At 40.9% G+C, this 12,963-nt stretch overlaps 1 protein-coding gene across 27 annotated transcripts in view; it reads left to right on the forward strand.

Moving 5' to 3' along the window:
- NRXN1 (neurexin 1) overlaps positions 1-12,963 on the forward strand; it is a 633,366-nt gene that overhangs the window by 586,978 nt on the left and 33,425 nt on the right. The gene's annotated exons all lie outside the window — the stretch shown is intronic.

A 12,963-nucleotide genomic window follows, 5' to 3' on the forward strand; every position in this document is an offset into this window, starting at 1 on the left:
ACAGCGGGTGGGGGGGGTGGGATGGGGGGTCGGGGGGTGGGGGTCGGGGGGGGAAAGGAAGCATTTGCACCGATTACTGAAAATGACTTTTTTTTTTTTTTTTTTAAACGTCTCCGTGGAGATTGCATGTTGTTAATATTGAGATCAAATTTCTGCACGGTATCTGTTGAAAATATAGAATAGATTGGAAATTGTGCTGCTGATACCTGAGCATGGACGCTGCTGCTGCTTCTCTCTTCTGCTTTGTTTGTTGTTGTATTTTTTAAGCAATAGGGGTGGTTTGAGGATGTTTGCTACAACTGAGAAGAAAGGAAAGGAGAATTGAAAAGAATCAAATAAAAGCATGAATAAAAACTGCTTCTAATAGCTGCTTTGTTGTTAATAATTAGCAATTATTGTGGCTTAAAGGATGCTTAAACCCTGAGCATGCATGCTGTCCCTTGGACTGAGAATACATGTGTGTGTGTGTGTGTGTGTGTGTGTGTGTGTGTGTGTATTTGTTTTGCTGTGATTTGTTTCAGTGAGCATTTGCTCTGTTGAAATTGCTGTGAGTTATCTGCATGCTTTGATAAGAAAAATTGCATAGCAATGAGTGACTGTCTCTGACTAACCTGTATTTCATGATGTATATTGCCAAGTGGTTTTGTTTTTACAGGAGTCCGTTTTGATATTTGAAAAGGGGGGGGGGGGGGGGGAGGCATGAATCAGTGCATGCTTATTTTGATGGAAGCATTTGTGTATTTTGGAAAAAAAAAAAAATATGACCATATGTTTGCTTGCTTTTAACACTGAAGAACCAGGCTATGGATTAGTTGATTGATATGATTAGTTGATTGCTTTTAATACTGAAGAACAAGGCTATGTCTTGATTGATAAGTAACAAATCTTTAAGGCATCTGATGTAAAGCAGCATCCTTTACCAAGCTCTCTGATCCAAGAGGTGAGGTGTGTAGGGGGGAGCGCTGAGCTCCTCCAGAAGAGCTTTGGTCCTCGTCCTCCCCAGGAGGAGTGAGAATGCCTTGCTACAGGCACATGGGAATTGTGCTGCACCAGGTGGGAGCGTCGGGACAGCGGGCAGGGAGAGGGTGAAAAGGAGAGCTGCCAGAGGTGGGGAAGGGGAGCAGCACCTTCTGGCTGTGCAGAAATGTCTCCTCTCTACTCGCTGGTAAAGGAAGGAAGCTTTTCTGATGCTTTCAGTGCAGTCAGAGGATAATAAAGTGAGGAGTGTGGCTGGTCAGATTTCTCTTGTTCTGTGGGCTAACAACTGTGTTAAGAGGATGTAGGGTTTGGGGGGGGCTTCTTCTTGACGTGTTTATGAAAAATCTGCTGATCTGGGGCCAACCTCTCTGTTGTTGTTTTGGGCTGTGGTTGTGGGGCTGAGGATCAAAACTTTGCTTCTGTTGTACCAGGTGTATTGTGCAGTCCAACCTGTGCTTCTTAATTGGGCTTCTTCAAAGTCTTGCCAGGAAGCCATTTTATTTTATTTTATTTTCAAATATGCATTTAAATTTCTTAATACACAAATTTTTAAAACAGCTCTTAACTTACTGTTCTGAGCTAAGTCTTATCTGGCTTTTCTTTCATATCCCAAAATAAAACATTCGGGGTCGTGTTAGCTTTTTCCCCTGACAGATGGCTCTGACTTGTCAGTATTTTAGACCACTGCCCAAGTACAGGCTGTAAACGCTGTGAGTGGAGTTTGCCATTCCCAGCTCTGTTTCTAATAGTTCTCCCCATCATCTAGTCGTTGTATGTAATTTGACACAGCTGACAGCATCTACTTAGAAGAAGCTTAGGGCTGAGCCAGCATGGAAATTGAATTGCCTCTCGACTCCCTAATATTAATGATCCTTCCAGGTCAGCACAGGAGTAATTGCCAGGGCAACCTGAGGAATTGTCCATTAAACCTGCCTAGATGGTAGCTCACCTGTGGAGAGATGCATCCCGATGACACATGCAAAATGAATTCCATTTGCTTAATATGAGGGCTGCTAAAGTTATGAATATCTCAGAAGCTACCCTGTGGTCTCGGGTTTAATATTGAAGTGATTTTCCTGGTATTTTAGGATTGATTATGAATAAGGCTGGGCGTATTTGCTTTAGATAGGACTGAAAAAGAAATCTGCAGAAATATCTGGTTGGTGCTCACATCTTGAAGGACGAGCCTGTGTCTCAGCAAAGGTACACTTTGATGTAAAACCATGTGGCATAAAGCTGGGGAAGAAAAGTTCACGTTGTCCATGTTGCTTAGTCCTTGAGGTATCTGTGCATTTGAAATAACCCATTAGTCAGTCAAAGTCTGTATATACCCAGGCAGCCTGATGAGGTGGGCAACTGGACCTTTGAATCCAAAATCAATATTCAAGAGGAATTCAGAAGAGACAAACAGCCTAAGGACAGTGCTTAAAAACTCAGCTGTGCTTTATGTCTTGAAGTAATGCTGATTTAGCAAGAAATCCCAGTCATGCCGCGAGAGGATTTATTTTGTGACCTTGTGCATTTGAGATGACATAAAAAGTTCTGGGTTGTCAGCACAGCTTTTTGGAGAGGAGGAAATGCAGAGGAGGGGCAGCCATCGCTGCTGCCATTAGGAGAGGTACCTGTGTGGAGCACCAGAGAACATGGATGCACACAAAGGGCTAAAGGCTGCTGCTTCTGAAGAAAGCCTCAATTTCTGTCTTAGCCAGGGAAAGGCTTGGCAGTTGGAGCCTGCTGATAAGCAGGAAATGGTTTTCATAACTTTTTGGCTGACATTTTCAGTAGCTTGAAATATTTTGTGGTTCTTTTTAGTTGTGTATTAATATGAAGTTTAGTCATTTGTTTGTTTCAAGCGCGTGAGTGCTTACAAATGAAGTTGCTTTTCACACAACTAACTGATGAGCCTCCAAAAAAAAAAAAAAAAAAAAAAAAGAAAAATTGCATTTCTTTTGCATGGTCTGCAGTAATTGGCTCTGTTGTGTTTCGTGGGTTTGTTTCTGATGCTTCTGACATGTTTTTTCAGTCCGTGGGGCATTTTGTTCTTCTCATGAAAGCCACCCTAAGCAGCAGATTCAAGGAAGGGTCTGTCAAAACCACAAAAGGTTACACTCACAAGTGTGAGTGATCGCAGTATTTTGTGCTGCTTTTCTACATTGCTTCTCTTTTCTTACCATTGTGTGCATCTGAACTGTGCTTTATTTCTCCCTGTGGGACTCACAACTTGATTTAGCTGTAGTTGCGTGTTTCAGTAAGGCTCATCTTTCTTTTTTCAGCTTCTATCTTATAGTGCCTTACAATCAGGTCATACTTCCAGTCTAAGTACCATATCTAAATGAGGGAGACTGGGGGCTGGTTGGTTTTTGGTGGGATGCTGCAAAGGAATTCAAATCATTACTCCATGCTCATACATCCAGGTTGATGTTAGCTTGTAATCCTGCTTGTTTTTCTGTACTAATGCATTAGGCTACCACTAGGAGGAGGAAAAAAAAAGAAAGAAAAAAAAAAAGCGTATGCAAACTTAGGAATCTTTGTGGAAAACTCAGGGATTAGAATGTATGTTTTGTGTGTGCACGCAGTTTGGTCATTTGCGGACACACGCGTTGGTCCTGTGCATCAGTGTGGCTGGGTTTCCAAAGAAGGGTGGAGTTTGGGTGAAATTTCACCACGCTTAAAGTCAGTGCTTTTCATTGATTTGAATGTCTTTGACTTGTTATCCCTGGCAGAAGTCTGAGTAGCACAGAAGTCTAAGTATGTAAAGATACCAAATTGATTTCTAGTAGTGGATAGCTTCTAGACGTGTACCAGAACTGAAGTGGAATATGAGCAAGATGGCATTTTCACCAAAATGATTCATTTTAAGTTCCTTCTCATGAACTAAATGTCTGCCAGTGCATAAACAAAAAGCTTTCAGATGGCCAAAATTCTGCAAAGCATTTCTTGACACTGAAATGTGGTAACATTGGGGACCTTAAAATGCTTTCTGGTTTGAATCTGGCCAGGTCTTTTTTGGCACAAATCCTGAGTTCAACAGAACAACTTATGGCCTTTAGCACAGAGTAGGCTGTATTTCTTGGTTGCAGTAATACTTGTTGGTTGGTTTCTCTAATATGGTTATGACATGGCTGCAAACACAAGTGTACAAAAAACCTGCTGAGCTACAAGAAGACTCAAAGTAACTTAAGTTTCTGGGTTTTGTGTTTGATTTTTCTTTCTCCCAATTCTTCTACTTCTCCCAATTTCTTTCAATATCTTTCTGACCTCTTTTTGAAATTCCCTTCCTAGTCCACTCTCAATATGACACCTCAAAGGCTCCATCATTACGTATGGTGCTGATGTACTGCTCTGTGCTGGAGGCTGGTTGGTGGTTGTTGTTGTTGTTGCTTAGGGCATTCCAGAGTTTTGTTTGATTTTCAAATTTGTCTACAAGATTGCTTGAATTGTTAACCAAAACCAGTCAACAAGCTTCCTTTGCTCAGTCAAAGCATGGTGAGTATCCAGGGCTGTGCATCAGTGTTGTTACCACTACCAGATTTTATAATCCCCTCAAAGCAGAATGTCCATCTGGGGCAGAGCTGCACCAAAAGAATGAAAGATGCCTTTTGGTTTTTGTCTTTTGTCTTGGAAGACCAACAGGTCTTTAAGAAATGCAATGCTCACATAGTACATAGAAAAGGAGCAAATGTGTATTACTTGTGTACAGTTTGTTCTGAAGTAGAAGCAAAAATGGGGTTTATATGGCATTAGGAGGACAGGCTGTTTTTGAGTTCCTCGCTCGTGTTACATTTGCTTAGTAGCAGGGATATGACAGTGGACTAAAAGTCACAGTTTTACTTTACGTACAGCGCAGATGTATTCAGATCTGGCATTTAAATGTCAGTAATGTGCTGAAGATGGGGAAGATGAGAAATTGAGTATGGTGGATCTTGACAAAGAGCAAATGTCTATCTGAGGGGAGGAGTGGGGACCACTCAGCCAAAATCACAGCAGGCTGGTTAGGAAAAAAAAAAAAAAAAAAAAAAAAAAAAAAAAAGCCCTCTGGTAAGTAAGCTCTACTCCCAAATGCAAATATGTTCTGTGCCACTGAGATCAACGATCAACGTCAGGCATGGCGGCCCAGCGCATGCCAATTTCCCAGCAGTTTGCAGAGCCAAGCTAAAAATGTAGATCATGATTTCATCAAGGATGTCCATCTGCCCCGAACAGCCTGAGCAGCCCCGGGCCCTCTGCGTCCGAAAATCTGCTGAGTCCCTGGTGATCATCAGTGGCTGATTTCAGCCCTGTCTCATCAGTGCCAGGAATAGCTCTGCTCTCGTCCTGAGTGTAAAGGGCACAGTGCTGCAGTAACACACCTTGTTCGTCTGGGGACTTGTCCTGAGAAATCGTTGCATCCTATGATCTGTATGGACTTGAGCTCAGCCTGACGTAGTGGGGAGCATGTAGGGTTCCCATGTTGTGTTCAACATGCATTGAATTATTGTTTATAGAATCACTGAATATTTTGAATTGGAAGGGACCCACAAGAATCACTGGGTCCAACTCTCTGCTCCACACCACCGCCGAAAATTGGCTTTGTTTGGTTTGGAAAGGACTTTACAGAACTGCCTTTCTGTTACCCAAATCTCTGTTTATGTTATTCTAGATAACATTACAGGCTGAAGTTTCTTCTAACTCTTGCAGCAATCAAAGCGCACAAAATAGCTAGGAGAAAATGAGCGTAATTTATTTCTTTCTGTTGATATCTTAAGTGCTAAATTGCTGGTTGTGTGATTTTTACCCAGAGGTGTACCAAAGTAAGGCCCCACACTTTTCTGTGAACTACACTGACTAATGTCACCCATACCAGCCTTACCCATCTCCTCTGCAGCTTTACCTGTGCAGAAAATTTATATTGCTGTGTAATTCCCTTTTCTGATGGATATTCCTAGGGAGAAATGGAATGACATCTGAAAAGGCTGCCTTTCTGACCTTTGCAAAACAGTCCTTCAAGGTTACTGGTGATTATGCATGAGGCAGGAAGGATACAAATTGACATTCAGATCTCTCTGTTTCTGTGCAGCAGATGGTTAAAAAGGAAATGATAGCAACCTGTAAGTGCATAAGAGTGTATCTGTTGCTTTGTGTGATCTTTGTTTTCTGGCCCTTAATAATAACAGGTAAATGAGATGGTCAACTTAGTCCTGTAAAAGTCAGCTTGAGGCAATGTCACTTGCATCCAAACTGTAATATCCGTTCCCAGTGCCGCAGGGATGATTCACTTGAACCAGAAGAGAGCAGGAGCTTTTATGAGAGTGGGATCATTCTTGCAGTGTGCATCCACTGCAGGGTGAGAGGCTTTGGCAGCTGATCCATGACCCTTGCTCCTTCCTTGCATTGTGCTGAGGGTGATATGAGCATCTAGTAGTCCTTCTGTTCTTTTTATAGCCCAGTATCCAAGTGGCTTCAGGGATTCAAGTCAGCTTTTCAACTTCAAGTATTGTACATATGAATAAAGCAACAAAAAGTAGATCTGAAAATGCAGCGTAGAGTGATAAATGGCAGTTGAAAGGCTGACTCAAGTGAAATTCATTTCATTTCCAAGTGAAGACTCTCAGTTAGTTGTGATTAGTTAAACAGGAGCATCTGGGATTACTGAATAGTATGATGAGCACAGTAAATAACTTTATTGTTGAATGAATTGTAGGTAGTATCAGTTGTGTATCAGACTGTTAGTGCATGGCATACACTTGTACTACTGATGAACTGTAGAGAGCAAAATGGAAAGATGTTGCCTGAGCTGTGTTGATAAGTGGAACACAATCACTTTAACTGTTGGCTAAAGTGTTCTCTTCCATTTTGGTAACGTTAGGTCAGTAGATACATTCAGTCTCCAAAAAAAAAGCAGGGTTGGCATCAGTGGTCAGGCCACCAATGCTCCTCATGTTAGCGGCCTGGTTTCAGGCTGTACGTATGGTGTGTGCCCAGTCCAAGGTGTTTTTGTCTGACAGAGTTGGTCAGGTCTGAATGCTGAACAAAACGCTGGCTTCTTTCCAACAGTTCTTTTGTTTGGTTGTTACTACATAGCAGGTGGCTGACTGAGGACCAGGTATATTTTAAGAGTTGAGATGGAAGTATTTATCAGGGCAGATTTGCTTTCTATCTCACTGCGGATGTCAAATCGGGACAGAGAGAGTGCTCTCTTTACCACCCATCTCATGCCAATTAAAACCTCAAAAGTCTTAATAACTGTCTCTGCTGTTCTTGGTAGTCCATTTGGAGAAATGTGTGGTTGTTTTTTTCTTTTTTTGTGTGGGTATTTTGTTTTCTTCATCTGTTTGTTTGTTTGTTTTTAAGTCATTTACAATGAAGTGTTACACTCAATTCTCAGAACCAGCACTCCTGAAACGGTTGGGTGCAGCACTGGTTTCTTAGGTCTTTATTTCTTTAGGGACTGGCAATCCAGCTGGGCATCAGTGCATCTGTCCCTACTACGTATATGCTGTGAGCACCAAGGCTGTATGTGCACCTGGTAGTTCACATGCAGCAGTTCCACTTGTGCCCTTTACATTCATGTACCTCCAAGAACTTGCCTTAAGTGTATATTCTTAAGCAATATGGACAATGTGCCATAACCATACATATGCCACCAGGATTTTGCTGATTCACCCGTCTTGATTCCTTGCTTAACACTGTGCCTGGGAAGTAGGCAGTCTTCCCAAGGTCGAACACTGGTTTGCTTTAATGTTCAGAAAACTGCTGAGGGGGTGTTGAGAACAGTGAAATAAAGTCTGAGAAAGGATTCGTCCCTCAGCAGGTGCATTGAATCCTGCATGCAGCCATGGGCTGCAGCTGTGAAAGGCAAAGATAGTCATAAATTAGCCTTGTAGGGAGGGCTCATTGGCAGCTTCTCCTTCAAAGCAAGACCCTTTCTTGTGGTATGTGTGTGCATATTTCCATGCTAAGACAAGAGCAGTGAATAGTTGGTTTTCAGTATTCAAGCAGAACTGCAAAAATACTTGATATGCAACCTCCCATTTTTTGCAGTGGTTCAGCTGTAGGGAACAGCTTACATATTTGAGAACAATCATTGAGATAAAGCAAAGAGAAAAACATTGTATTTAAATAATCTGATTTTAGGCAGAATATCTTCTTTGGCCAGATATGCTACCCCTCATTTCTCAGTTGATACGATCTTCAAAAGCCCTCTGTAAAACAGACTATTAAATGCTAATTAACCTCTTGTAGGTAGTGGAAGAGAGCAATCAATGAATTGCAGAACACGAAAATATTTCTTACATGAGCCATTCATGGATAATTCTATAACCATTCCTGGGTAATCTAAAGCTAGGAATAGTAGTATCTTAGCCTTATAGAATGGGAGTAGGCAGGGGAAGAAACACAAAACACCAAAACTTAAAGTACCACAAAACTAACCAAACAACAACAAAAAAGCAGCAACAACAAAGTAGCTTTTCTATTTTTTGCCTGTTAGCTTTTGGGCAGAGGGAGAGTCTATGAGGATCAAATAGTAACAATCAAACAGCATTAGCCTTTGTATTTCAAAAATAGAAAGTGACTTTATTGTATCTCCTAATGTATAGAAAGGATCTCTGCCCATCAGTGGCATGGGACAAACGTCACAGTCTCTTCCAGCTAGCAGAATTTCCATTCAGATTAAATAGAGAGCTCTGTCTGAAGGCAAATTTTAAACCACGGTCGTTCATTCCACAGGAACTTGTTCATACTTATCTAAGCTTGGATTCACGTAGGACTGAAAAGGAGTTTCTGAGTCATAAAGTCCTGTCCATTTCCTAAGTTCTTCTCTACCATTAAAGTTTTAGATGGACCTTTCTTACCAAAGATACATATCAGAAGTCTTTAGGAGATAGAAGCTGAAGCTTTCACTGAGCCCTTTAAATTTGTTGCTTAGGAACATTAACAGTGAACGTATTTTTTGTTTTAGTTTTCTATCATTTCATTTTACAATATTGCCATACAGCAAGTCAAGAACAAGATACAAGTATAAAACATAAAATCATTGAATGGTTTGGGTTGGAAGGGACCTTAAAGATCTTCTCTTAATGGTTATAGCTTCTGCAGAACTTGCTAATGACAAAGAGACTGGTAGATATTTCTAAGCAAATGCCCATCTGTCTTTACTTAAGTAAAATGCTCTTTGGCAACAGTGGAAGTAATATTTCATAAGACCTGAAGACCCAGTGAGCAGAATTACAACAGATGAATACATCCTTGTTTCTGAAAACTTTGACTTAAATCTCATTGACCTTGTGAAAGGAGAGCAGAAGTGGGAAATGCGTTTGAAGAGCAGTTAGGATAAGAGTTTGCTTGTAAAGCAATTCTAGCTTTTTGCTATTTGATTTTGAAATTATTTTAGTTGTCTTTCATTTATGAATGGTGAACCTTCAATGAAAAGGAGAGATGAGAAGGTGCTGTTAGAGGGGAAATTACACTTACTACAAAGAGCAGACTTTGGATGCAGAAGTTGTTGCGCAACTCTGACAAAGTCACTCTTGTCTTTCAGACACTTGATTGAAGTGGTTTTTGCCTCTGTGAACATCTCTGCTTTATGTAGTAATGCAAAGTATTCTTTTTTGTTGTTGTTGTTTAAATATGATTATGCTTTGATGTCTGTCCTGTAGTGAACAGCAAAGTTGCTGCGTATTATAGCAATAATATAGGATATAGGTGCTGGCTCTTATGAAGCTTCACTGGAGTTCTGTTGGGGAAGAAAATAAAGAAAAGAAAAAAACTGCAACAAACCCAAAATTCCTGTTTTACATAATTTATATTGTGTAGAAAGGTATTTATTACATGAAGTTTTGGCTTGTTGTGAGGTATGGTTGCACAGGGTATTTGCTCAACTCCTTGTGTATTTTAATGACAATGCAATCTGATTTTGACAGGGTGGTACTTTTAAAGGCAAATTGGCACATCTGTAGATAATGATTCCTTGAAGAGTGATTAGAGATACTTTCTTATATAATCACTGCATTATGTGTATGTTGCTAGTGTTACGTGACATTAAAATCTGTCATTAATCCATATCCTTATTATCCCCGGTAGCTAAAAACACAGGGAATGAGGAGAGAGTAGACCAACCGTTATGAGAAATAGAATGGATCCTCAAAGGAGGCCCTAATTGCTTAAGAAAATTAGATACTGTGTCTGATAGGGTTGTCTGCATGTATTTCAGAGATTCTGGCATTCCACATCGCTGATAATTTTCTTATCTGGAATAATTAGTGCTGTTTGTTTCTTGCGTGTTTCTACGGTTTAATGCGGAGCTGCTGCTGTTGTGGAAGTGCTGTTTTTCTCTTGTGATACCCAGCGGCATCCCCAGCTCTCACCTGCGCACTGAGGTGTTACAACTTGTGCCTCTCTAAGCAAAGGTTGTTCTCTCACCAGATCAGATGCTGCAGGAGGGGCTGAACACAGTATAATAAAATGTCTTGTAGATTGTGGTTGATTGCCCCACATAACAGTAGGCAAGGAGTGTTCTCATTGAATTTACTGGGTTAGGACCAGCGCTTAAGCTAAGTTTTATTTTGTGAAGTATATGGTTTTGTCAGTGTGTGTTGAGGAGCGGGGATCAAAATGGTTGGGCACGAGACAAAAATAATGAGTTTGCAGAGTCTGTCGTTTCCCTGAATGTGTACAGCCCTTTGCAAATGACAAGGTTAATGGCATTGCCAGTGGTGAATGGGAGACCTCTCCTCTAGAGCTGATCCTTGATGTGGGGAAAGGCAGTGCAGACTTTGCAGGTAGTGCCTGATCTAAAGCTGAATACAGCCACAGAGCTCTGCCAGCCTTTGAATGGAGGCTGTAATGAAGTTTTGAGTCATACAGCAATGACCTATGTGAAAGCAGCTGTGAAATGGTGATTGTATCTTTCTAAACATTGTGAAATGCATGGATTAAACAGAATCTCCTGCACACACAAACACTCAGTCTGCCTATTTTCTAGTTCGCTGTCTATGAGAAAGGAATTAAATATTTATTCATTTTCTTCTTCTGCAGGTAAGATTACACTTTCTTCTGAATTATTCTGTTTTAATTAGTGGTTAGGGTGCCTGCAGCAACACAGCAGGTCCAGAGGTTTGTCCACGAGGCTAAGTATGGCTGTGCTGGAAGCGCCCAGTGCTGTGGCAGGTTATTGTTTGAACCACTGCTAATTATCTTTCAAACAGGTTTTTTTTTTCATTTGTTTCACAATCATTTCTCTGGTGTTTGCTCTGTGCTTAACCAGGTAAAGTAAACATTAAATCTCAATTAAGATTGCTGTGCTCATCAAACAGAAATCCTCCACAGTATTCAATTCTTCTAGCCACTGTTCTCAGGAAAGCAATGCTGTTGTTTTGCACAAGATTGATGCATTAAATGCCTACAGACAGTGGGCAACAGGCTTTTATGTAGTCCCTTGAATATGGAGGAATGTGCTGTAACAGATGTGCTCTTGAATAAAATATTTTAGCAAATTAATTGCGGGCATGCTTAGGCTGGGTATGTAGTTTAAAGCTGTATTCTTACCATATGGAGCCATGTTTTTTCCAAAGTGCAATATAGCTGGAGAAAACTCTAGATGAAGCACGACACAGATGTAGAGGCAGGCCCAGCCTACTGATGTCCTGTCAGTAATAGATGGTACCTTGTGCTTCTTGCAAACCCCACTGGGAATGAGAAATGTGAGTGCAGGGAGAGTTACCTGTATCACAGGGGTATTAATTATCTTGAAATAAGGTAAAATAATGCTAAGAGGTACTGTGTCAAGTGTCATTGACGTGCCCAGAGCCTGTCAGAGGGAGCAGTGAGGTGGGACCTTGCATATCCCTGTCTCCCTCTGCTGCTTGTGCAGAACCTGTTGCAGCCTCCCTGGAGAACTCATGTCTCTTGATGTGTAGTGCATGCATGCTTGTCTCTGCCTTCATTAGCTAGCAAAGAGAGCTGCCTTACCGTTTTCACAGTGGAGAAATACCCCACCTCATCTGCATGCAGCCAGCAAAGCCCAGAGGATTGCAGAGGATGGGAATTCTCAGCATCACACTGAGATGCAGCAGGAAATACCAGGTCCAAAACAGCCTCTCTGCTTTTTGTGCTGAAAGTCTGAGCCAGGAACATTCAAAGTGTGCCATGCAAAGAGTGATTAAATGCTATTTTCAAATAAATTTTTAAAAAATAGGCTCCTTGTTCACTTTGCTCCCTATGCCCCCCAGCTTTTGCTAGGAACCTTGAAGATATAAAACTTACATAATTTTGTCTGTTCGGTGAGCTAAATTATTCATTATAAATGAAAATATTTGTAATCATATGTCAGAAAATAAGTGTGATTTCTAGGCAGCTATGCCTAATAAGAACCCTGCGGTGTGAAACCCAGGATATAGCTGCAAAAGCCATCCATCTTAAAGCTGTGCTGGCCTATGTGTATTTTTAGGCATCCTATCAATAAATATTTTATAAAGTGCTGCAGACAGTCGAGGGAAGAAATATTCTGTTGCAGAGGAATCCAATTTCAGGTTCCCCATAAAATGATGTGTTTTATAGGTTTTGATATCAGATACAAAAGCAAGGATGTTGTGTAAAATACATCAGATGTAATCACTGAAGAAATCCTGCTGTGTTGTGAATAATTTGTGGTCCTTCAAAGAAAGCTGCAGGGGTTCTAAGCAGGCCATCTAATGATAAATATCAATCTGCATGTGCTCCTGTATTGATGGGGGAAAAAAAAAGCTATTTCCTCCTTTTATTAACAGCAAGGTCAGATTGATAGCAAAGGAAAAGACGACATGATTTTTATTGCTACTTACACTCCATGTTTAATTGAGAATAAATTTTGCAAGTGTTTGGTGTAATGCGTGTGCTGTTGCAGGAACCCTGCCATCTCCAGCTCAGTGTTTGGAGCTTATGATCACCTTTCTCTGGCTTCATTTCTGCACTTGCAGAACTTGTGATATATAGCCGTGGGGTATTTGCCTTTTCCACATCTGTAAGAAC

This window comes from Tympanuchus pallidicinctus, unplaced genomic scaffold (genome assembly GCF_026119805.1).
Source record: "Tympanuchus pallidicinctus isolate F22 unplaced genomic scaffold, pur_lepc_1.0 scaffold1, whole genome shotgun sequence".
Lineage (NCBI taxonomy): Eukaryota > Metazoa > Chordata > Aves > Galliformes > Phasianidae > Tympanuchus > Tympanuchus pallidicinctus.